Here is a 21,950-nt window from a genome sequence, read left to right as displayed (position 1 = left end):
GGATATCTGAGAATAAGCACAGTTAACTTGTCCTGGGCAGACATAGAAGTACAAGCATGAGCTGGACGCGTCCTGCACTGGAAGCACCTTGGGTCAGATCCAAGCTTGTGATCCTGTTTCTGGCTTTTTCACCATGACTGTTCAATGTATCTGCTCCAAGGCCAGGGTGCTGTGAGGTCTGCAGATGAAATTAATCTTTTCCCCATAGTTTGTTCCCTTGTGACTGGGGATGCGTGGCTGCCCGTGGGGATGCTTCACTCCAGTGCATCATTTTGGGGCATCTACCCCAACCCAGCTGAGCCCCCAGCCCTTATCAGAGGCTCAAACTAAGCATCCTGCAATGACTGCAGCTGAAACTGACTTTAATTTCTAGAAATATAGATAAAATTTTGAATGTAACTTTGAATATGAGCTGTACATCTCCTTCCAGATGCTTTTTTTGTCAGAGGTGGAGGGGGTTCACACCTAACCCTTGCTGCCTGTGGTAAAGGTGTTACTAATACCTTAAATATCTTTGGTTTTCAACATACCCCTCTAGCAGATTTTGTTTCTTCTAGCTTTTTTTTTTATAAAAAAAATATATATCCCAATTAAAAGAGGAGAAAGAAGAGAAATACCAAAATACCAAGCTAAAGTAATGTGATAACTTTGACCTTAATCCATAAAAGACAGATATTTTACGGTTCAGGCTAAAACTCAAGGCTGACATCTAACCTGACACAAATATGCTGTTGTGTGTAAGAGTCCTTGTTGAAAAAAATGCTGGGAATCTGCAGGGATAAGCCTGACAGCGCTAATTTAAATAGGAAAATGTATCTGTTTGGGAGGTAGACCACACGTCTGAAAGTTATGAAAGGAAACGCCAATAATAACCGTCTATGGCAGAGCACGTTCCTTGGAATGTGGAAATTACTGTATTACAACAAAGCTGTTGTTTCCACCAGGGTGTTTTGTAGCCTGGCTCATAATATTATGTATTTCAGCAGATCCTTGTAATTACAAATTTAAGTCTTAAATCCTTGGCTTTTCTTTATGTTCTTAAAGTACCCCTATAGGTATCCTCACTCCAAGCTTAAATCAGACCCAAAATACAAGGTGAAATAGGGCTGGTTGAATTCCTGCACTTTATAATGATATTTATTAAGCTAGTTTTGAAGAGAAATGTTGAGCTGAGCATTTCATTTAAATCCAATGGTACCTCCAAAGCGCTCTGGAATTGTTTAATTAAAACCAAGGTGCACATTAATAAGAAAGGATATCATTTTGTCATTTATACATAATTTCTTTATTTTGTTAGGAGAATAAAAAATGAAGAAAGCCCCCAAAAATATAAAGAGAAGGAAGGACCAGTAAGCATGATAATAGCTCTCCATGGAGAAGAAATAAGTATACAACAGAAGAAAAGCACAGTGAGGAACATAATGTTAGTAAAACACCCTTAATGCTACACAAGCTGTAGAAAATGCTACTTTGCATTTGGGCTGCAGCATCGTTAACTGTGAGCAATTGAGTAAAGAGTGCACCTTTTAAACTAATTCCTTGTGCTGGAGACATAGCCACATCCAGAAGCCTACCTCATTAATATGCTATAGTGGTCAAATAGGAGATTAATAGCAAAGTCACCTGCTAAACCTACAAGGAACCTGTTGATTAACAATAAGCTCCAAAAATAAGATACCAGCCTGCAAAGCAAAATCGAGTCCAAGGGCAACAAGTGCTTCTGTAATTTATTCCTTCTTTACACAAGGGCATAAAGCTCCCTTTATAACCGTGTTTTCAAGGCCCTGCTGTGAGCTGTAGGTGTGAGCTTTTCAGTTGATTTATTAATTTTAGTTTCAATCAAAGTGTCACCTGCAGACACAAAAATGTAGGCCTTGCCACAGAAAATACAGTAAAAAAAAAAAAAAAAAAAAAAAAAAGCAGGAGAGAGGGGGGAAAGAGAGAGTGAGGAGAAAAAGAGAGAGCAAGACCAAAGGTTTTATTTTGAGAAACTCTGCCAGCAATTATTTTTAATATTTTTTTTTCACACGAACACCGGACAGCCTATTCTTCGTGAAGCCCAAATAATTCCCAGCCACATAATTAAAAAAAAAAAATATCCCAAATTAAACATTTTTGTCATACTTCAAAAGTCAGCCTCAGACCCGGGAAATGGCGCTAACCCGGCGGCTGCCAAAACAATCAGCCCCTGTTGTCAGTAGGGGGACATTCTCCCCAACCAACCGCCTGAACAACAAGTCCACTGAGCAAAATGTGCAAAAAATTCTCAATTAGTTGTCTTTATTTAGTGAACACTATGGGGTCCTCAACAGCGCTATAGAATTATGGCAGGAAAGCTGAGCTCTTCAGTGGCTTATTAGCATTCTCCGAGGGTTGGAGTGCTGCTGGTAGCAGACTGGTGCCTCCAAGAGCTGGTGGTGGGACCCCGGCACTCCTTCGGTTTTGTCCTTTTGTCCTTCCCAGCCAGCAGGAAGTACGGCCCCATGGCCGGGGTATTCTGGGATACCTTCGTCTCATTCACCGCTCGCAGCACCGGCAGTGCCCATGCCTTTGTCAGTGGCCACGAGCATCCTTCTCGACAGGGAAGCAAAAGCTCTGGGTTTGCCAGTTAAGGAAACAAAAAAACCACGCTGTATTTAGAAAGTAGTTTTTCTCCCTCCTCTGTCCTCTCCCCACCAGCTTTTCCAAATGAACGTTGCTGTCAATGGGCCAGGGTCGGAGAAGCTAAATGTTATGCTGCTGTCCTATTAAATTACATCAGATGTTATCGACACCTTACTTTGACGCTAGCGCAAAAGAAGGCAAATAGGGGTAAACAGAAGTATCTCCCCATCCAATTCTTATCTTAATTTAAATGTAAAGTGATTTTTTTTTTTAATAAAAGAGGAGGGGGGGTAAGTCGGGTAGCAAGTGCCAGAAATGTCTTTTCTGAGAAAGAGGGTATTTGCTGCTTTAGGGAAAACACTATCATTGACTAAATTAACAAGTTGTCTTATCAACTGCCATAAGCCTTGAAGTCTAATTAATTTAGTACTGATCAATAGCCTTGAATGAAACATTGATTTCTGCAGCAGAAACACATTTCCAGGGCTGCAACAGAAACACATTCTGTGCTCCATGCACACTTCTGTCATATGAACCATGTGTTTGTGCTATTAACATTTATTTTCCCCTCTGCAATGTCCAGCAAGCTTTTTAGGAGTTAATTCCCATGGGAGAGTTGATTTTTAGAATTATTTTGGAGAAAGAAAGTGGCATGATAGGGTGTCTTGAGAAATGTAATTCTGTCTTCTTTGAGTTATATTCTGCTATAAAAATCTCTATCTAAGAGGAAAAGGGTTCCGTAGTAGATCATGAAATGGTGTAAATCTTGGCAGAACTGTAGAGAAATCAGTGGGGCTTTTCTCATTCATGCCTGCCTAAGGATTGACTTACTGAACACATAACACGGGTTGAGCAGTAGGATCCCTGCTCTGCTTTCAAGAAAGAGGCTAACAGTGTGCTGAACAGCATGTTAAAAAAGTTACAGCATCAACCCAAACCAAGGAGCCCTCCACAGTCGTTAGAGTAATAGCAAAGTCTTCAAAGACCAATGGATGAGCCTGAAATTAAAATCGCCTAGCTGGTGTGGTCATATTCAAACTGCCATCAACAGACATGCCGTGGCAGCCCACGGAAAAAAATATGGTCCTCGAAACTTCCATGGGGACAGGTGAGACTTAAGAGGACAGTGGCTTAAATTTGTTGAGAAGGAAAAAGAGACATTGAAGGAGGATACAGAGTTGATGAAGAGCCTTTCAGGAGCCTCATCATGGTGGCAATAGCTTCAGATCCAAAGTGGTGTGTCTACACTGCGCCAAAATATGCAAACCCACTGACTCAAGTCCGCTGGGGGAGGCATCATCAGCTGTGACTCTTTTGTGCTGTCCTTGCCCCGGGAGATTACTGGTCTCTCCCAGAGAAATGGGCTCATTATTTGTGTCTTTGAGCCTGGGGGAGAGCATCCCATCTGGCAGGATGAAGCCTTGGGGTTAGATTCTGCCCTGGGCTATGTCCCCGCAACACCCACTGCTGACACTGCTCCGCCTTTGGCACCGAAGCCGGGAGCCAGAGCATGGGGCTTCCTCGGTTTGTCAAAATCACTCATGCCCAAATCCACCAGGACAAAATGAAGGAAAAAGCCAAATTTGGAAGGCGGAGCTGCCTATCTTGCATCTGCTGGGAAGCGGTTTGACAACACCAGCAGAACTGCTGAGGTGTAAGAGAGATCAGAATCAGGCTCTAAATGCTTACAAATTATCTAAAATTCCAAACCTGTGCTCGCAGGAGAAGTCAAGCGTTGTAACAGGAGTCCTTGGAACACTTCACCTCCACCACCCTGCCTGGCTGAGGCACATCATTCACTATTTCTTTATTCCACTCATTCTCCTAGGGAGAAAGCCACACAAACCCAATTCCTATGAAAAAAAAAAAAAAAAAAAAAGGAGGGAAAAAAAAGTCATAATAGTAAAAATCCAAAACCACAGAAGAATTACATTTTATCTTTACAAAATTTGGCCCTTTTAACTCAAAGTTGAAACAAAAACACCTATCCAACCAAAAAAAAAAAAAAAACCCCACCACAAAAGTCCCTTTCCTACTCTGTTTGGGGGCCTCCATGAGTTTCCATAGTACTTTACAAAAGATCTTTATTGAAGAAAAGATTGGACAAACTTTCGTTATATGTGTGGCCCTAGTCATTAATTGCCCCCGTCTTCTTTACCAAGGCCTTATTCCTATGTAAATACCCTTGCATAATGTTACAGGCTATTGTCAGGCCAGCGCCAGTCAGTCGCCACTTATATGCATTTTTATTTCAATCTGCTTCGCCGAGAATGAAAAGATGTCTGGACTTAAGCTGTTTACCAACTGGGCCAAAGCTGCAGTGTGGAAGAACTGAAGAAAGCACCAGGCAACTGCAGGAACAGACTTTGACAATGCAAGCAGCCATTTTCAGTTGAGTTATTAACCTACCCTGAAACTCTTCTAATCTATGCCTTTTTTAAAGAACAAATGTACTGGACCAAACATGAATGAGCCAGGACTATTAAGAGAGAAATCCTCTAAAGGACTATTGAGCGCAACATAGGTTTGTAATCATTTTGTCTCAGTTGCCTGCTACCAACATTATCAATGATGAAAATGCTTGCTCAGTTGTGGGGGATTGTCTCGTAATTAAATGACAGCGCCGTACTGTAAAAGAACATGCAGAAACACAGGAGATACCGAGGGCTTTCAAACGAGCCGCCCAGAGAAAGGAGTAGGAATGGGGGTGGATTACAAACCAACTTGAAAAAACGGAATTAAGGACATCGGGATCTTCCTTTAAAAACACAAGTACATTTTGGGGCTCGCTGGGAAAGTTGTTAAAACGGGCACTCTCACACAGAATCCTTCAGATAAAAAGGAGCAAGAGTGTGTAGAGGGAATTTTTCCTCCTTTAGGTTGAAAAAAAAGCACAAAAATGGAAAATCAAATCCTCACATGCACTAGCAGAAAAAGAAAAAAAAAAACTTATAAGTTTTGCTGCAGGCTACATCTTTGTAGTGACTTAATGACACTACAATCTACACAGTGTAGTATTAGCCTTAAGAAACTCTTGACTATTTGCATGCATATTAGAATCCAATGAGAGCTTAATAAGTGCATATATATGACAGAGGAAACATCTCATTGCATAGTTAGCTACAAAAAACATTGAGGGAGGCAAAGTCTTAAGTTAATTACCATTACAATGCAATCAAGTACAGCAGTCATAGCTGAAATCCTTTTCTGTTAAGACTGCTAGGCTCAACCTTGTCTCTGCAGGTCAGCTCCGGCACAGATAACCTTTCCAGCAGACAAATACATGTAAAATTGGCTCATCTAATTAAAAGCTCAGGGAGGTGTAGAAAAATACCAGCACACTGAGGCTGAGCAAATCACAGAGTACCCCCTCCAGCTGGATGAAGCTACAATATGTGGCTGCTGTTTGTTCTGGAAGGAAACTGAGTCACTTACCATTTCAATAGGTTAATCAATCGACAATTAAATGGAGAAATTGGTTAACTCTGCAACAATTAACATGACACTCTATTAAGTACACTTTCTAATTGCCACAGCTGCAAGTGAAAATTAACGTCTGTGTCAAAGCAGCTGCACAAGGTTGTGCTGTTTCTGGTGGTGGTAGGGTAATAAAAGTAACTTTAAAAGCCTGGTGGTTATTTTAGACCCTTAAGCATAGTGGGGAAGGGGTACAGTGCTGAGCTCTACGGTTAGCTGCAGAGGGTCTCATGTTTATTGTATATGTATACCTATAGGTGTACTAATACACAGGTATACATACACATATCCCTAGTGTAATGTGTATCCCTTTAAAACAACATTTAAAATCAATTATAAGCTTCTTTGAGTACTAAAGGTCCACAATACACACATATAGTGTGCAAATACTGTGTGATTAAAGATATGCACGGGGAGACACGTAATTACCCCTCCACTCAAAGGAGAAGGAAATAGAAGAAACAAAATTGTTGGATGTCTCTAGAATTCACAGAATTGTAGAATGGTTTGGGTGGGAAGGGACCTTAAGGACCATCCAGTTCCAACCCCCTGCCATGGGCAGGGACACCTCCCACCAGCCCAGGTTGCTCCCAGCCCCATCCAGCCTGGCCCTGAGCACTCCCAGGGATGGGGCATCCACAGCTGCTCTGGGCAGCCTGTGCCAGCGCCTCACCGCCCTCACAGTAAAGAACTTCTTCCTAATATCTCATCTATAGCTGTCCCCTTTTAGTTTAAAACCATTCCCCCTTGTCCTATTGCTATAGGCCCTAACAAAAGGTCTATCCTCACCTTTCTTATAAGGCTCCTTTAGCTACTGGCAGTCTGCTATAGGGTCTCCCCGGAGCCTTCTCTTCTCCAGGCTGAACAGCCCCAACTCCCTCAGCCTGTCTCCACAGCAGAGGGGCTCCAGCCCTCTGAGCATCTCCGTGGCCTCCTCTGGACTCGCTCCAGCAGGGCCGTGTCCCCCTGATGCCGGGGGCCCCAGACTGGACACAGAGCTGCAGGAGGGGTCTCACCAGAGCGGAGCAGAGGGGCAGAATCCCCTCCCTCGACCCGCTGGCCACGCCGCTGGTGATGCAGCGCAGGGTACGGTTGGCTTTCCGGGCTGGGCCATGCTGAGCTCCTCGTCCACCAACACCCCCGATCCTCCTCAGGGCTGCTCTCGATCTGTTCTCTGCCCAGCCTGTATCTGTGCTTGGGATTGCCCCCACCCACGTGTGGGACCTTGCACTTGGTCCTGCAGAATTAGAAAAGCAGAACTGGTACTTTGAGGGCAATTTGGAAAGGTTCTGGTTTAGAAGAAATATTTAGTTGTGGTGAATGCCTGGCCAGGAATCAGAGCAGCCACCAGCTGGGCCTGGGCCCTCCTGAAGTTGGTGGAAATGATGTCTTTGGTTTTCTCAGGACAGAAATGTTTGGTTTATAGCAAAAGGTGCTCTGATGTTGTCCTGCAGGCTCAGTTCCCAACTCCTCTGTGCAGCTCCTGGATGCTTTGCTTGAAGTACAAATAGGGTATAAAATACGCACACCTTCTGGGAACAGTGCTCCTTGCTGCAGAAATGCTGGTGGATACCTGCTTCTCCCACACAGCCCTATGGACCGCGTGTTCAGAGTGGCTGTTCAGCAGGGCAGGGCTGTCTCTTGCTGTGCCGCGGTGGCCATTGTGCATGGTTCTCAGGCCGGTTTGCAACACAAATAATCACTGGATTCTTCATTTGGTTACCTTTAATCTCTGTTCATTCACACTGGAAAATCAGTAGTCCCAAGGTCCACCAGAGCTCTTCTTCTGGTTAAAACAGAGATCCAGAATCTGGAGGAAGAGGCAAATCAGGCAACAAGCCCTATCCTCATTCAGGTGACTTTTCTGGTGTTCAGCAGTCTGCAGGAAGGAGGTTGCATCTTTTTGGGTGTTTAGGGAAATCTGCTTTCTTGTGGTCCCAGCACCATGATGTACCACCTGTATCACATATAGGTGGTGGACAGGCGTGTGGCACATCCTTGCATTTTACTGCTGCTTTCTGTCTGCTTTCTGCAGGTGTAAATACTGGATCCATTCCAGTGACCATGATTTACTTTTAGTTGATGTTGTTGGGTTGGCATTTATCTGGAGTCTAACACAGAACAGGATTTTTAAAAAGTATCTTTTTTTTTAAAGTGTGGTGGAATGGGAGGTGTCATTCAAACATAAGCTTCCATAGCCAGCCAGCTTATGTTGGCAATAACCTGTTTCCTACAAAGGGCTATATGGGGTGCCTATATGGGACCCCAATATGAGAAGGTCTAGAGAGACTCACAAGGACACGATCAGGTTTTCCCAGAGTAAATTCTATTACTTCTGAGCTCTGCTGTGAAAGAAGCAAAGCTGTATATCCTCAAAGCTAATAGTGCTATAATAGTAATTGTTTTTGTTTTGTTTTGGAGTTTTTTTGGTCAAAAAAAGCCAGGGAAAGACAAAAGGTTACATCAGTAGCTGTTGTTCAGAAACCAAACCATGAGAATTACAGATTTCTGCAATAAGATGAATTAAGCTAAAAGCCGTATTAAGGAGAATTGCACATCTGCTGCATTTTTTAATTCTGTATGTGTCCTTGCTGTATGAAAGTGTTTATTATTAAACTTGTTGTTCGGCTAATTGATTAATTCAAACCCTAATACTTAACTCAGCCTGAATTCTTGACAGGCTGCAGAACTTCTTCCAGTTTGGCTTTCCAGAAACCTGTATCTGATGACAGGACTGAATTTTGCTAGGACAGCCTGTTAACTGCCTCATTTCCTGGTGATGGAGAATTTAGATTTGTACAGACAGAAAAGCCAAAGGGACGGCGCCTGTTTTTTTTTCTCTCCGTGAACAAAGTCTGTTGTGGCAGCAGGGAGGAGAACAAGGTCTGCCAGGCTTTGCTGTCCAACCTTGGAGTACCTGCAGCCACAGGAGAGGACTCCATGGGAAATAGTGTGGATGTCTGATGTGCACCGAGATGTGCCATTTGAAGGGCCTGCTCAGGGCTGGCAGCTAACCAGAGAGCCCAGCAGCGCTGGTGGCAGTGGTTCAGGCTAAATAAATAGTGAGGAGTGAGAGATCAGGGTAAAATCCCGGCTCGGAGGAGTCTGCTGTTGGCTTTGCTGGGCCAGCACTCCTCTGCTGAAAAAACCTTGGAGAAATGCACTGGGCAGCCGGTGCAAATCTTTGCTGCAGCACCTGGAAAAGCCGGAAAACCAAGAGCTTTCTCCTTTTTGCAGTGGCAGACTTTCTGCTGCCACCCCTGCCCGAGTTGAGGGGAGGTTTGTCCCCGAGTGCCGTGGGTGTCGTTGAACATATACTTCTAATTGCAGCTGCTTTCGCTCTAATTATAGCTCCGTTTGGTTAGGATTTTCCTCCAATCCCTCATTTCCCCTAAAGCAAACACCAGAGCACCAGAGTTGTAACCCCAGTGGGGACATTTATTAATAACCCCCTTGGCAAATAGGGAAAAAAATCATTACGCTGTATTAGGCGCTAAAATATTTTCCCACTGCAAAGGCTAATTGATAAAACCAAGCAGACGTTATGGGGCAATTAATGTTAAGATGAAAATAAACACAAGAGCAAAACAAAAACAGGCTGACAGAGAGTATTTTTTTCTGGCTTTGAGGGGTTTCTTGTGAGTTGGAAATGAGATACTAGTAAATAATCTGAGATTACCTGCCTTCACTAGAAAAGGAGAGAAATAAATGGGGAATTGAAAGAAAGGAGTCTTGCACACCTCTTCCAGTAAGAGTGGTTACATCTCTTCAGGGTTTTGCATGTCCTTTAAAAAAGCCTTCTATTTTGAAATTTTCTCTCAATTTTTCCTCTCCTGTGACTGGAATTGCCTTTCCCCCCCCCCCTCCCCTCCCCCCCGAACAACTCCAAATTCTGCGCTTGGCTGTAAAAGTTGACCATCATAATCTAAATGATGGGCAGCTCAAAGAAAAATCCATACATAATGTTGTCATTCTAAATAATTACAAAAGGAAAAAAGAGAAAAACGATGATTTATCATCTGAACCATTCCCTGCTTCATATTTAGCATTTGTATGAAGGCTCTAGCAAGGAAAAACGTCCAGGGAAACCCAAAATCTGGCAAAACTCTGCACTTATTCTGGAGGGATTATCTTTTGATTTGTTATTTGTACAGCATTGAACACCTTCGATCTTAACCTATGTCCAGGGCTCCCAGCTGGTAGCTGCTAGTACAAACCAAACAGTGAATGACCAGTAAAGAAGAACACGCTGGTCCAGACACACAGTCCATGCACTAACTCAGCAGGACGGGGAAGGAGATAATGAAGACACAGACAAACAAGACACTTCCTACCTGATATTTTATTCATTCATCAAACAGTATTATTTATTCCCGTCTATGAAGGCAGGGGGAATTTTACAGGGCTGATTCAAAGCAAGCAGAAGTTAAAAAAGCAAAATTATTTCTTTGCTAATCAGATGTGTAAATTTTTACTTATTTTAGGTTAGTAAGGCTCTCTAGCAGCTCAGAGTGCAGAGCAAGTCCTCTTTAAAGAAGTGGTGGATGCAAGAAATCCTTCACTTTATTCTTACCTGTCTGGGATTCAAAAAAAGTCACAATACCATGGTTTTAAAATAAGAATAAAAAAGGTTGGATGTGTCCTATCCCTGTTTGGGGACTGCACATAGGCTGACAGAGAGAATTTGTCTCCTTTATATCACAGCAGGGTTTTTTGGGTGTTTCTTGGGAAAATTCCTCCCATGCCTGCTAGGGCAAGCCATGTCACCTAATGTTAGGAGGGCTCCAGTGTGTATTGTGGGTCAGCTCTGTATGTTGTTGCACTGCCAAGCAAGTCCCAAGGGACTTCTCCATGCTGCATCAAAGGTGGGGCAGGACCTTTTAACCAGGCCCTTCTTGACCCTTAATGAGCAGCTGGCTATTCATGGCGTTAGCAGCCTGCAGGTAAACAGCTATTTAAAAGAAGGTCCCTCTTTTAACACTCTGTGTTCAGAGGAGGGTGGTGTGTCCTCAGGCTGTCTGAGGGCAAACACGTCTGCCCATTTACCTGTAACCCAGCTAAGATTGTACTTTGCTTCCTACTACATGTCAGGGGACAACAGTTCATGGTGGGTTGCAGTCTGAATTAAGGCAGCTCACCGTCCTTTCATTCACCTTTCACGTAGGGGCTGTGGGAGTCTTGTCCCTCCTTGAATATCTCGACTGCACAGATGCATTCCCTGGAAAGAGAAGCCCACATGGAGAACAATGGGCAAAGCTGGAGGTGGGATTCAAATCTTCTTTACTCCATACGTGCTGGTCCAGCATTGAAGGGATGTCATGGCGGCAGCTCATCCCAAGTCTGCTCACTTTGGAAAGGAGTTTGGGGGTCTCCTAGCAACTCCTTGTTAATTTTGTGGATCCAAATCATCACTTACACAGAAGTCAGCTTGCAGGTGAGTGTTAAAATACACTCCTGGTTGTATTGGTGGCATTGGCTGGACTCTGTTGTTGTGTGGCCTCAGATGCTCTGACTTTTCAGGGAATGGGGTTTCACAAGTGTCAGGACAAAGACGGGAGAGAATGAATAAGCTGAGCACAGATACTCCTCTTACCAAACCAGCTGCAAATTGGCATCCCAGTGTGTCATCCCAGTTATAGACTGTGAAGAACTAAGGATCAAGGTTTAGAGATTTTTCTTGGTTTAGAGATCTACAACTTGGATAAGGTCTTACTTAGCCCATCTGGTTGGGAAAGAAAATATTGAAATGGTAATGTCAAAACTTCAGAAAATAAATAGTCAAAAGCTTTTTGCCAGTTTGAAAAAAAAAAAAAAAAAGAAAAAGGCCAAAGGGGAATCTTTTGTGTTAGGGAAAGGAGAAACTAAGAGCAGAGCAGGGACTCTGTGGGTGTTTTCAGGATTTGGGGAGCAGCAGTGCTGATGCCCCTGGGTGACTCCTCAGTCTCAGGTGGGCAGGGAGCTCTGCTCCTGGCTGGGTGTGCCAGTCCCATCACGTTGCTCCTGAGCTCCTAGCATCCCAAAAGGGAGAGAAAGAGCAAGATGCTGTGAAAGTTGCCTAATACTAGCTGAGCTTGGAGCCACACCAATGTAGCTTTGCTCCTCCTGGATCCCACATTAGTGCCAGCACACATCTCTGTGCACCTCACCATCAGCTTGGAGCCATGATCTGGCCCCTGGGACCAGGTACCTCCTTTATTACTCCCAAGAGTTTGTATAAATGCTTATTGCACACCTATTTTCCTGCCTTTCCTTCTTCCTGTACATCTGAGGTGCTGTGGGTTTCATTCTGCCCTTCCCTGTTGCTCAGCCCCCTTCATTCAAATTTGGACACTTGCTCTCCTTCTTTTGCCTGGGGTCTTCAACAAGACCTGGAAGGAGTAATGGCACAGAAAACCCCCATGCTCTGCAGCTGCTTTTGCGGCTCAAGGGTACAGCTGTGAATGTGAGGAACTTTTAAACTCTGCCTATAATAAGGACAGCACATTTCCCAAGTTAGAAATTATCACAACTTTTGTTCAGGCCTCCATCACTCAAGCTCCGGACAGTAGCCCACGTGGTTAAGGGGAGGCCAGACATTTCTCAGTATGTCCTGTAGCTCTGCTGCTAATGCTTGGTTGGGACTTACACGCTCTCTCAACATTCGTTACTCTCTTCTGAGAACTTGCTGCAATTATTTCCCTTTCCCAGTTTGTGGTCCATCTATCCATCCTTTCTTTTCCCAGACTATTAGGACCATCGTCCTGACTCATCTTCAGGAGACAGGTGTTTCCATCCCAGTGCTTTCCCACTACTGAGCAGCTTCAGGCTTTTCTCCCACTATAAAAATGAACTTGCCTTGTGTTCACTTGTGGGGGACATTCCTTGGTACCCACAGTGAGATTTTGGGTCAGGAATAAGAGAAGCCCAAGACTGGGACCTCATCCCATGCATGAGCACAGAAAACTCAATCTGAACACTAGAAAAACCTGTTTTTGCCATGAGAGTGTTTGACCACTGGATCAGGCTGCCCAGAGAGGCTATGGAGTCTGCATCTGGAGATACTTGAACCCCAGCTGGCCATGGTCTGGGGCAGCCTGCTGTAGCTGGTCCTGCCTGAGCTGCTCTTGGACGACCCTGCCATCTCAACACTTCTGTGATCCTGTGAGCCTCACTCCTTGGATTATTTGCAGACTCTTAAAGTCTCTTTACTCCTTCTCACCACTTGCCCCCACTCCTGGCTTTTCTGTTTCATCTGGCTTCTGCTGGGAGCTCTGCCTCTTTCTCCTCCCCTCCTTACCTCCTGCCACTTTCTGGCCTCTTGGACATCAATTTGCCCTGGTATTACCTATTTTTTCCTGTGGTCTTCCCAGCTCCGGTGTACTTAGAGCAAAGTACAGAGGATCTAAGCAAGACCAGGAAAGCCTATGCATTACCACAAACATGATTTATTGCATAGAAATGGTGTTCAATAGTCAAAACACAGCAGTACCTCTTGGACTCCCAAAAGGTGCTTGCTCACTTTCAAAATCAGTGGCCAGTATATACTCTACTATGATATATACGTGCCACTATATCTATGTGTGAGAGTCAGCTTCAGAAAACAGCCGAAGGTCTGGAGTGGAGTTTTTGGGCAGTGGCTGGTGCTCCCTTGCCTGGTCCTGGGCACTGAGGGAGCACCGTGGTGGTGCAGAGTCACCCTGGCTGTGGGGGAGGGTACCCTGCTGAGGGCAGGGGACAGGATGAGGGCACCAGCATTTCATCGGACCATCTCTCTACATATGGAGTGGGGATATTTGTGCTGCTTGGTTTGTGCCTGGGACCTGAACTAAGCACCACTTAAGGATGCTGCTAGAAGTGGATAAGTTTATTTAGCCATGCTATTAGTATTTTTGGGTATTTCCATGCTGCCTTGTCACTTCAAAAAGAGTCAGATTGCTTAAAATGCTCAATATTTAGAAAAAGCTTGTTTCCTGTCTCCTGCCTTATGTTATTGGTGTGGAATATTCTTTTCTTAAGCACACTGCAATAATATTAGATAATTACTTAGCTCATTTTCTATATGGGTTTTGGTAATTCATAATTGTCTCAGAGCTGAGAAAATGTTTCCTTTAAGAAGGTTAAACAAAGAGTTTATTGACATTAGTGAAGATTGGTTAAAGGAAACATTATTAAATAAAAGGAGCTTTATTTAAACACTAAATTAATCATTTAAAGGCAAATTAGAGGTCGTAACTCCTCCTAAATAAATAATGTTAAACAATAATTAGATATCCATTTTAGATTACAGGCAAGCACTTGGGTTCAGTGGGCTGAAAAACAAGTTTCTTCTCATCTCTTCAAATTTGTTCAATATACATAATTAAAGCGAATCACTGCCCCGCTTAAATTTTCCATTCTGAGATTAAAAAAAGATTCTGTTTGTAACTGTGTGTCATATTCACCATTAGATGATAAAACATCTTTAAAGCTTCACTTTCATGTAAACAGAAGAAAAGATGAGAACATCCAGAGAGATCCCCGGCAGTGGAAATCGATTCTCCTAAGCTACTGGTTACAGTTATCAATCTTATCAAACAGGCCGATGCATGAGTGCCCTCAGCCACTTTGATTTGTATGATCTCTCTTTGCCAGAGTTAACCTTTCTGACGTTACGGCGTGTGCAATATGCACTATCTGGGCTATAATTACGCTCCCTTTCATTAGCGCTCTTAGTCATCTCTTAAGTGCGAGATAAAATTAAAGAAACCGTCCTCCTTTCTCATTTCATTATGGGGTTTTGTTCTTTTTTCTTCTTCTTCTTTTTTTTTTTTTTTTTTGTTTTTTTTTAGGCTCTTTAGTTTCATTTGCAGTTTCCTACAAATATGAACCGATCGTCCCCCTTATCGTCCCCTTTCAAAGAGGAATTCAGGACAGGGAGTGAGTCACAAACCCAGCAGCATCTCACATCTCGCTGCTGCTGGGTTTGCATTAGGCCTCCTCAAAATGATGATAGCTGTCGAGCGTTGACAGGAACGATACCACCACTCTCCAGAACCTTCCATGGGCTTTGCTAGCCCCAGTGCCAGCTGTCTTAATAAAAAGCACTGGGAATTTTTGTCTGCTGTGATACAAGTGTTAAGGAGTTAGATTAATGAAATCTGACGTTAGCACTGATAAATAATGACACCACCGAAAGCAACCTTGGTGGTGGATGGCAACATCAGAAAGCACAGCAGATTTCACTCTCTATTGAGGGATTGTCCTGTAAGGAAGCAGAGACAGTGGCAAGGGGAAAGCTGGATGGTCTGGCAATATTTTACACAGATCTCCCATCAGCGAGTGAGATTTTTTTGCACCAAGTTGCTGCTCTGCTCCTGTGTTTGCCACATTTGATTTTAGGCTGATACCAGCAACGGGGAGCACTGTCGAAATGACGCTGTGTTGTAGACCTCATGCTTGGCATGAACAAATATTGCACGGCTAATTGTCATCCCTAATTGCACACTCCACGTTAGCTTTGGCTACAGGTTTTTTTTTCCATATCTTTGCCCAGCACGCAGGCTTCTGCTCACCCCTTTTTTCATTGCCAGGACTAAGGTGACTATAATATATGCTAGAATATATACGTCACCTATTTTTTTGCTGCTTCACTTTTATTTTAAGATGAAAATAGCTGATGCTAGAGCTATTTTCAACCCCTGCACACATCATCTCACACCTCACACAGATCTTCAGGGTTCACAACAGTGGTAGGGATTGCAGATTTCATTTAAATAAATCCATGTTCTAGGAAGAATAACCTCGCAGGGAAAAGTTGTTTTGTACAACCCCGATATCTCTCATTAGCTAGCGAACACAAAGGAACAGAACAGGACTTTTCTGATTATTTTAGTGGTTTTTTTTCCCCCTTAACTACTGAATTTACACACAAAAAGAAAGGCACTTTGTATTTAAGGTTAATCGAGTTTCAGTACAATTTTTTACAAACTGGAATCACACTAATCTTTTTTTTCTTGCTCTAATGTGTGGCTGTTGAAATCCTTAGCTGTGATAAATTAAGCTACTTATTAATCTAATTATCGTACATTCATCCTAGAAACTTTCATGTGACTTGAAAAGGCTATTCAACCTTTTCCCTCCCCTCCTAGAAAGGGCTCAACCTTGCACCAATTAAGATCATTCTGAAGTAATGCTTTAAAAAAGCTTTCTTTAATCACCCAGTGGAACATGGGCTGGTGGTAAGCAAACTAAAAGCTGTGAGAAAAGTTTACCTTACCTTTAAGTCTGGACATTTTCAGTTGGAAGAGGAAGGCATAATTGTGGTGTTCTTCTCTTCCTCCTCTTCTCTGCCCTCCTAAGTCTATGAAAATATTTAGCAAGAAAAGTGGTTAGTGAAATCGCTGGCTTTTCTCTGACCGTTGCAAAGGACAAGATGGGAAGATGTACTCGAACAAAACCTGTGAAGTCTGATTTAGTATTGGGATAATGGGAACTTTTTGACTCCCAGAGTCAAAAATTAACCATTCGGATATCATAGGTATTGTTTCATTTTAAAGCCTAATCTATCGGTAGGAGAAGATTGTGATATCAAAGTATCCAAAGGATTAGAGAAGAAGAAAAAAACCCCCAAGAACGGAAAAGAAATAGGTTGCAAGTGTATCCTATCTTAAACATCCATTCATTGCCAAACGGTTTTGTTACTTTTTCTTAATAACCACATAAATGGAGCTATTTTATATTCAAATTAAACTAGGTATTAATTTGAATGCAAAGCAGCTCGGTTTGTGCCGTTTCAATGACAGGTTTACCCCCAGACAGAATTTATGAACAGCCCGATGTGGGGGAAGTCCGCTTCTGCTCCTCACCCCCTCTCCGTGCCTAGCAAACTTGCTAACTGTGAATAGTTTTTGAAGTGAAGATTAAAAGAGTGGAATTATAAAGTATAATTACATTTTATTGAAACTCTAGAAATCAGAAAAAAATTCAGCAGGAAACTTTTAGTGAAACATGATGTGTTGTCATTATCATTAAAAGATAAAAGTTCCATACTGTTTTTATCTGTTTATTTGGAAGAAATCCAGCCTTTGCAGTTACGCAGGAAACAAAAAACTGGAATGCAGGAGTAATTATTAAAACTGTGTGATTTGTTATCTCAGCTACTGTCTTTCCAAATGGTAATGCGATATCAGCAGCTGCAGACGGTCGCTGATTTCCTCTATTAGTAAACAAGTGCTTTGGAGACCTGTGTGAGGCACTTTAAGCCCACTACTCCCCGAAGTGCTGTCAGGCTTAACTACTAATCCATGGTATTTCAGAGCACTGGAAATTCATCTTTATAAAACCTGAACAAAAAAGGGAAAAAGCCTGGAGGGCAGGAGCTCCCTCTGGTGAGACAAATGACATGTTCATTTATTAATGAAACAATAACCCTGGAAAGAGGATCAAAGCACATTCCATCCTCACTTTACAATCCCCAATTTTCTCAGGCCATACCATTTAATTGAGCCATGACAATGGAATACTTAATTGTTGCGTTAAAGTTTGAAGAAGCGACTTCTTCAGAATCAATGTTCATTTCTGGATTATGACAGTATAATGTCGCCAGCTTGTAGCTGCTGGAATTTTATTTACGCTCTTTCTTTTACGCAGAGAGAGAGAAAGGGCTCATTTTTCTTTTACCAAAGGCCTCTTATCCCTACCCATAATTAGGGATATATGTACCTATAGTGTAGGTAGTGCCCAGTGGCTGGCCCATCGCCACGCTGAGGTTGTGCCCAGGGGGATGTGGCTGGGGGTGACTTCTCCAGCAAAAGGAGAAATGCGAGGGGTGCAGCACCTTGGAAAGGTAAAAGAAACCAGCTTTTGATCTAAGATTAAAGAAAAAGCTGAAATACAGAGACTGCTTCTGTTAACACATGCCTCTGTAAGCACCAGTGAGGTCCTGGAGCTCTCCACGGGATCCTCCACCACTCGAAGCTCTGCTTGTACATCACCGCCTTCCTGAATCCGGGCCAGAGGCAAATCTTAGTCCATCCTACTTCTTGAAGCCAGTATTACTTCAGTGTCATCCCTCATTTAACAGATCTAGGAGCAGCCACGGTTACATGGCAACCCTGCTCACCCTGCTTTGCCTACACTTTACTTCCTTCCAGTACCTACAGCGCAGGTATGCCTCTACATTTGGGAATGCTTAAAGGGCTTTTGGTTCTCACCCTGATGTCAGATAAGGTCATAGAGGACCTCCTGGTTCTTTCCTGGGGGCTCATACTGTCCGCCATCGGAATTTTGAGGCAAAAGAGCAATCCTTCTGGTTTTATGCCCAGCTCTTGCTGGGGTCCCCAGTATTTTGAAAAGCCATGAAGAAAATAGAGGTGCCCAAAATAAAATCCCGGTTTCCAAAAAGAGCAGTGTGACTTCTGAAATGAATGCATGTGTCACATCTGTCTCTCCAAGTGTCCTTTCCCTAATACCTGATTTTATCAAAGTTCTTATCAGTGACTCATTTTATATAATTGATATTTACTGACTCAGTATCCAGTAGTGATTGACTGAATTCTTTTTATTTAACCCGATTTTAACTTAAATGTCATTTTCTGCGTGCCTTTAAAGAAGCAGCTGGAAAGGCTATCATGCAAGAGTGTCTGCTACCTTAAAATTAATACATTATGGTTTATTAATTCTCCTTATGACATGTATTATAATACACTTGCATGTACATAACGCCTATCGTATAAGAACCCTGAGGCACTTACAAACATTAACTAAGCCTTACAATCTTCTTACTTTGGGTAAACAGGGACAGAGGGAGGTTAAGTCTATCATCCTGACAGCTCTGTGCAGAGCCGGGCACAGACCCACTGTATCCTGACACCTTGTAGGCTCTAGGGAGCTCGCGGTTCCTGTAGGAGGTCTAATACTCCCCATAGGATGGCTAATGCTCCCTGTTCTTCCATATGTGGTGGAGATGGTTTGCAGGACTGGGAAAATGGGTCAGGATCTCAAAGGGATCACAGCTGAATTGCCTGTACTTACACAAACCTCCCCTTCATCCTCATCTGACTCGGGCAATGGGCTAGGTATTCGTTATGCAAGAAGCAAGTAAGTCTGGTTGCTCGGCAGAAGTACAAATCATTCCTGAGATCGGTTTGAAGGGGGTAAAAGGAAGACAGAGCTGTCGAGAAATCCACCTAAGCAACAGGTCAGCCTTATGGAGTGTAAGTGTGGCCTAAAGATACTGAAATCTCTGCAGCAGCAAAGACCTGCTCTGTAAGATTTAATAGAAAATATGACCTCTCCCCTTTTTCTGTTCTAAACACTAAGTGCTGAATAAGAAATGGGGTGGGATGGCGACCCTTTGGGACTTGAGTTTCATAGGATGCATAATTCTCTTAAAAGAAACTTTTTTACACTGCAGGGGTGCAGCCAGAGGGGTCCCTCCATGTAGGTCAGGTGAAGTGCCACTGCATTCCTGACATGGAAACAAGCAGACAAGAAAGTCTGAGTAAATGAATTGTGTAACAAAGCCCAAAGGGGCTCTATGGGAGTTTTTCCCCTTGGAGTATTAAGAAATCTGTGCAAAGCTCCCTTGTCTTCCAGAGGCCACTGTGTGAAAAGCACAGTGCTATTTCCAGTGTGTCTGGGAGCTGAGGTCCTTCGAGTCTTTCCTTCTGCGCGTATTGCAGCAGGGACTAGCTGACCCATCCCTTCAGACCGAATATCAGGGTATCCCAAATATTCCTAGCAATGGGAGTGAGGCGATAGGGATGGAAGGCAATTAAAGCTATCCTGGATCCCCCTGCACAGGGCTATGCCAGGCTGATCCTGAGTCCTCTTCTGCCCGTGGGGACCTCTCTGGTCCTCGTGTCCTTTGACATCTGGGTGTTCTCCCTCCACCAGCAAAACATACCTAGTTTTGCCCAAATAATAAGAGGAAAACCCATCTGGCAGAGAAACATTAAAAGGAATGGCCATCCCTTCCCTTCGTGGCAAGGCGAGTGGCTGGGACAGGAGCAAGAACTGATGTCAAGGTCTTGGAGAGGAGGATGAGGTCTGTCCTGCAGCATGAACTAAGTCCATCTGTCCCAGCTTGTGTAGGTGAACCTGGCTCCCTCTGCCCTGCTCCTTACCTACTGAGTCCCTGGAAATCCGATTACTGATCCAGGCCAGCCGTACGTGCAGCCAAGCAATTACATTGTTTTTCCTCCACTGCAGCTCTGTGGGCTCTGCAGTGGAGGTTTATAGGAAAACAGAATTCTAAGACAAAAAAAAGTGCTTGATGATATTAATATTATAAAGACGGCTTACAGCACTGGATATTACTGTTCTGTTCAGTAGTGATTAAGGGTTCCAGTTGAGACTGGACAATTTATTATGTTTTATTGAGGTATAATAAGAGCTGGGAAATGAAGGAAATAGGGAAGGACAGAGAGCGGAGGTGCGGTGGTGCCTGTGTTACAGCTGGGGAGCTGAGGTGTGGGGCGAGTAAGTTCCTGGTACTACAAGGATACTGCTGTGCCCATGCATTCATGTTGGGGGGATATTCTCAATGCACAAAATGAAGCATGTGGCCGCCTCCGGCAATGACACTGAAGAAGTTCAACCCAGGTCATAGCATGGAGGAGAAAGGATGTCCAGGCTCTAACCAGAGCACCCCCATCCTCCCTAGGCTGGACCCCTGAGCTTTCTCATCCTGGAATGGGCTTTAATGTCGTGCCCATTTTGGCAGCACCCAGAGAGGTTTTGGATAGCTGGCTTGGGAGCGGGGCATGGCAAAGGCATAAACTTTCCCAGCAGTGAATAGATGAGCTTTGGGAACTGCAGAGGAAATGTTTTCTTGAACAAGTTTAAGATAATAAACTCAACTGAGTGAGCAGACACCAGGAAGAAATATTTAATTATCCTTCTCACCATTATGAGGAACTTCTGCCACTCTTCAGGTTATTATACAGTAAATAACCAGTTTTCTAAAGGACAGAGCTGTTTTAATTATATGACAATGAATGCATAATTATTATGTTTGTTAGGAATGAATCACAAGACAACAGACTTGATATTGCTGCTCTAGTTAGTGCATCTTAATTACTTTTTCATTTATTTTGCATATAAAAGCTATTTGCTAATTGTCTTTGCTGTAAATATGCAAAATATAATTAGTCATTCATAATTCTTTATGTGTTATCTAACTGTACATTTGTTACTGAGGAATGTATATTAAAGTTTGAATATTTAATGGGCTTTTGTGGCATAGAATATTTTTGTACAAAGTTTTCAGGAAATATTAGAGACATAATTTAAACCTTCTTTTAACCCCTTTTCCTATGCAAACTAATGTTTCCCATAAAGACTAGATATTGATAAATTAAACCCCCTGGAAATCCATTTCTATTTTCTAAGCATACAATATAAATCCACTGCTGATGATATGAAATGCCTCTTGGTCTCAAACTGAAACCAGAGAGATTAGAGCCTGTTAAAAGTATTGCAAGTTGCTCTCTAAAGTGAATTTAAGCCATAAGTACAGAGTCGCAAATGCATTCAAATCATGTAGCAAGATCAAATGCATTTATCTTTGGTGTAGGTTTGTTACTGTGATAGTAGTGCCATGTTGCAGAAGAAACTGAAGGCAATATGTGTTTTCTGATAAATATTGTTGATCAGAGCAAGAGGTCACCATTCCTGCTTATTGTTTTGTCAAACAAAAAAATATGCAAGACTTTAAACCTTGATTTTGTTCTTTCATTTTGGCACTTGTTAGATCTCTCTTTAGTTGTGTTGCTTGCTCCAAACTGCAGTCACAGGTCCAGCTAAAACACTGTGCCTTTCCTTCTTTATGCCTTTTTTTTTTATTTGAAGGCTGAGGCTAGTTTCATCTGTAATTAGCACTCTGTAAGGCCCGCAGTTCCTGGGAATGT

The 21,950-nt window shown here is 43.0% G+C and overlaps 1 long non-coding RNA gene across 3 annotated transcripts in view; it reads left to right on the top strand.

The window, feature by feature from the left end:
* The window catches only part of LOC121091702, an 88,766-nt gene that overhangs the window by 46,371 nt on the left and 20,445 nt on the right, over positions 1–21,950 (top strand). For all 3 annotated transcript variants that reach the window (XR_005829014.1, XR_005829013.1, XR_005829012.1), the window contains exon 2: positions 11,246–11,515. This is a non-coding gene — a long non-coding RNA (uncharacterized LOC121091702). The remainder of the gene's footprint in view (positions 1–11,245; positions 11,516–21,950) is intronic.

The sequence above is a fragment of the Falco naumanni genome, chromosome 7 (genome assembly GCF_017639655.2).
Source record: "Falco naumanni isolate bFalNau1 chromosome 7, bFalNau1.pat, whole genome shotgun sequence".
Lineage (NCBI taxonomy): Eukaryota > Metazoa > Chordata > Aves > Falconiformes > Falconidae > Falco > Falco naumanni.
This window is presented reverse-complemented; position numbering and strand designations above follow the sequence as displayed.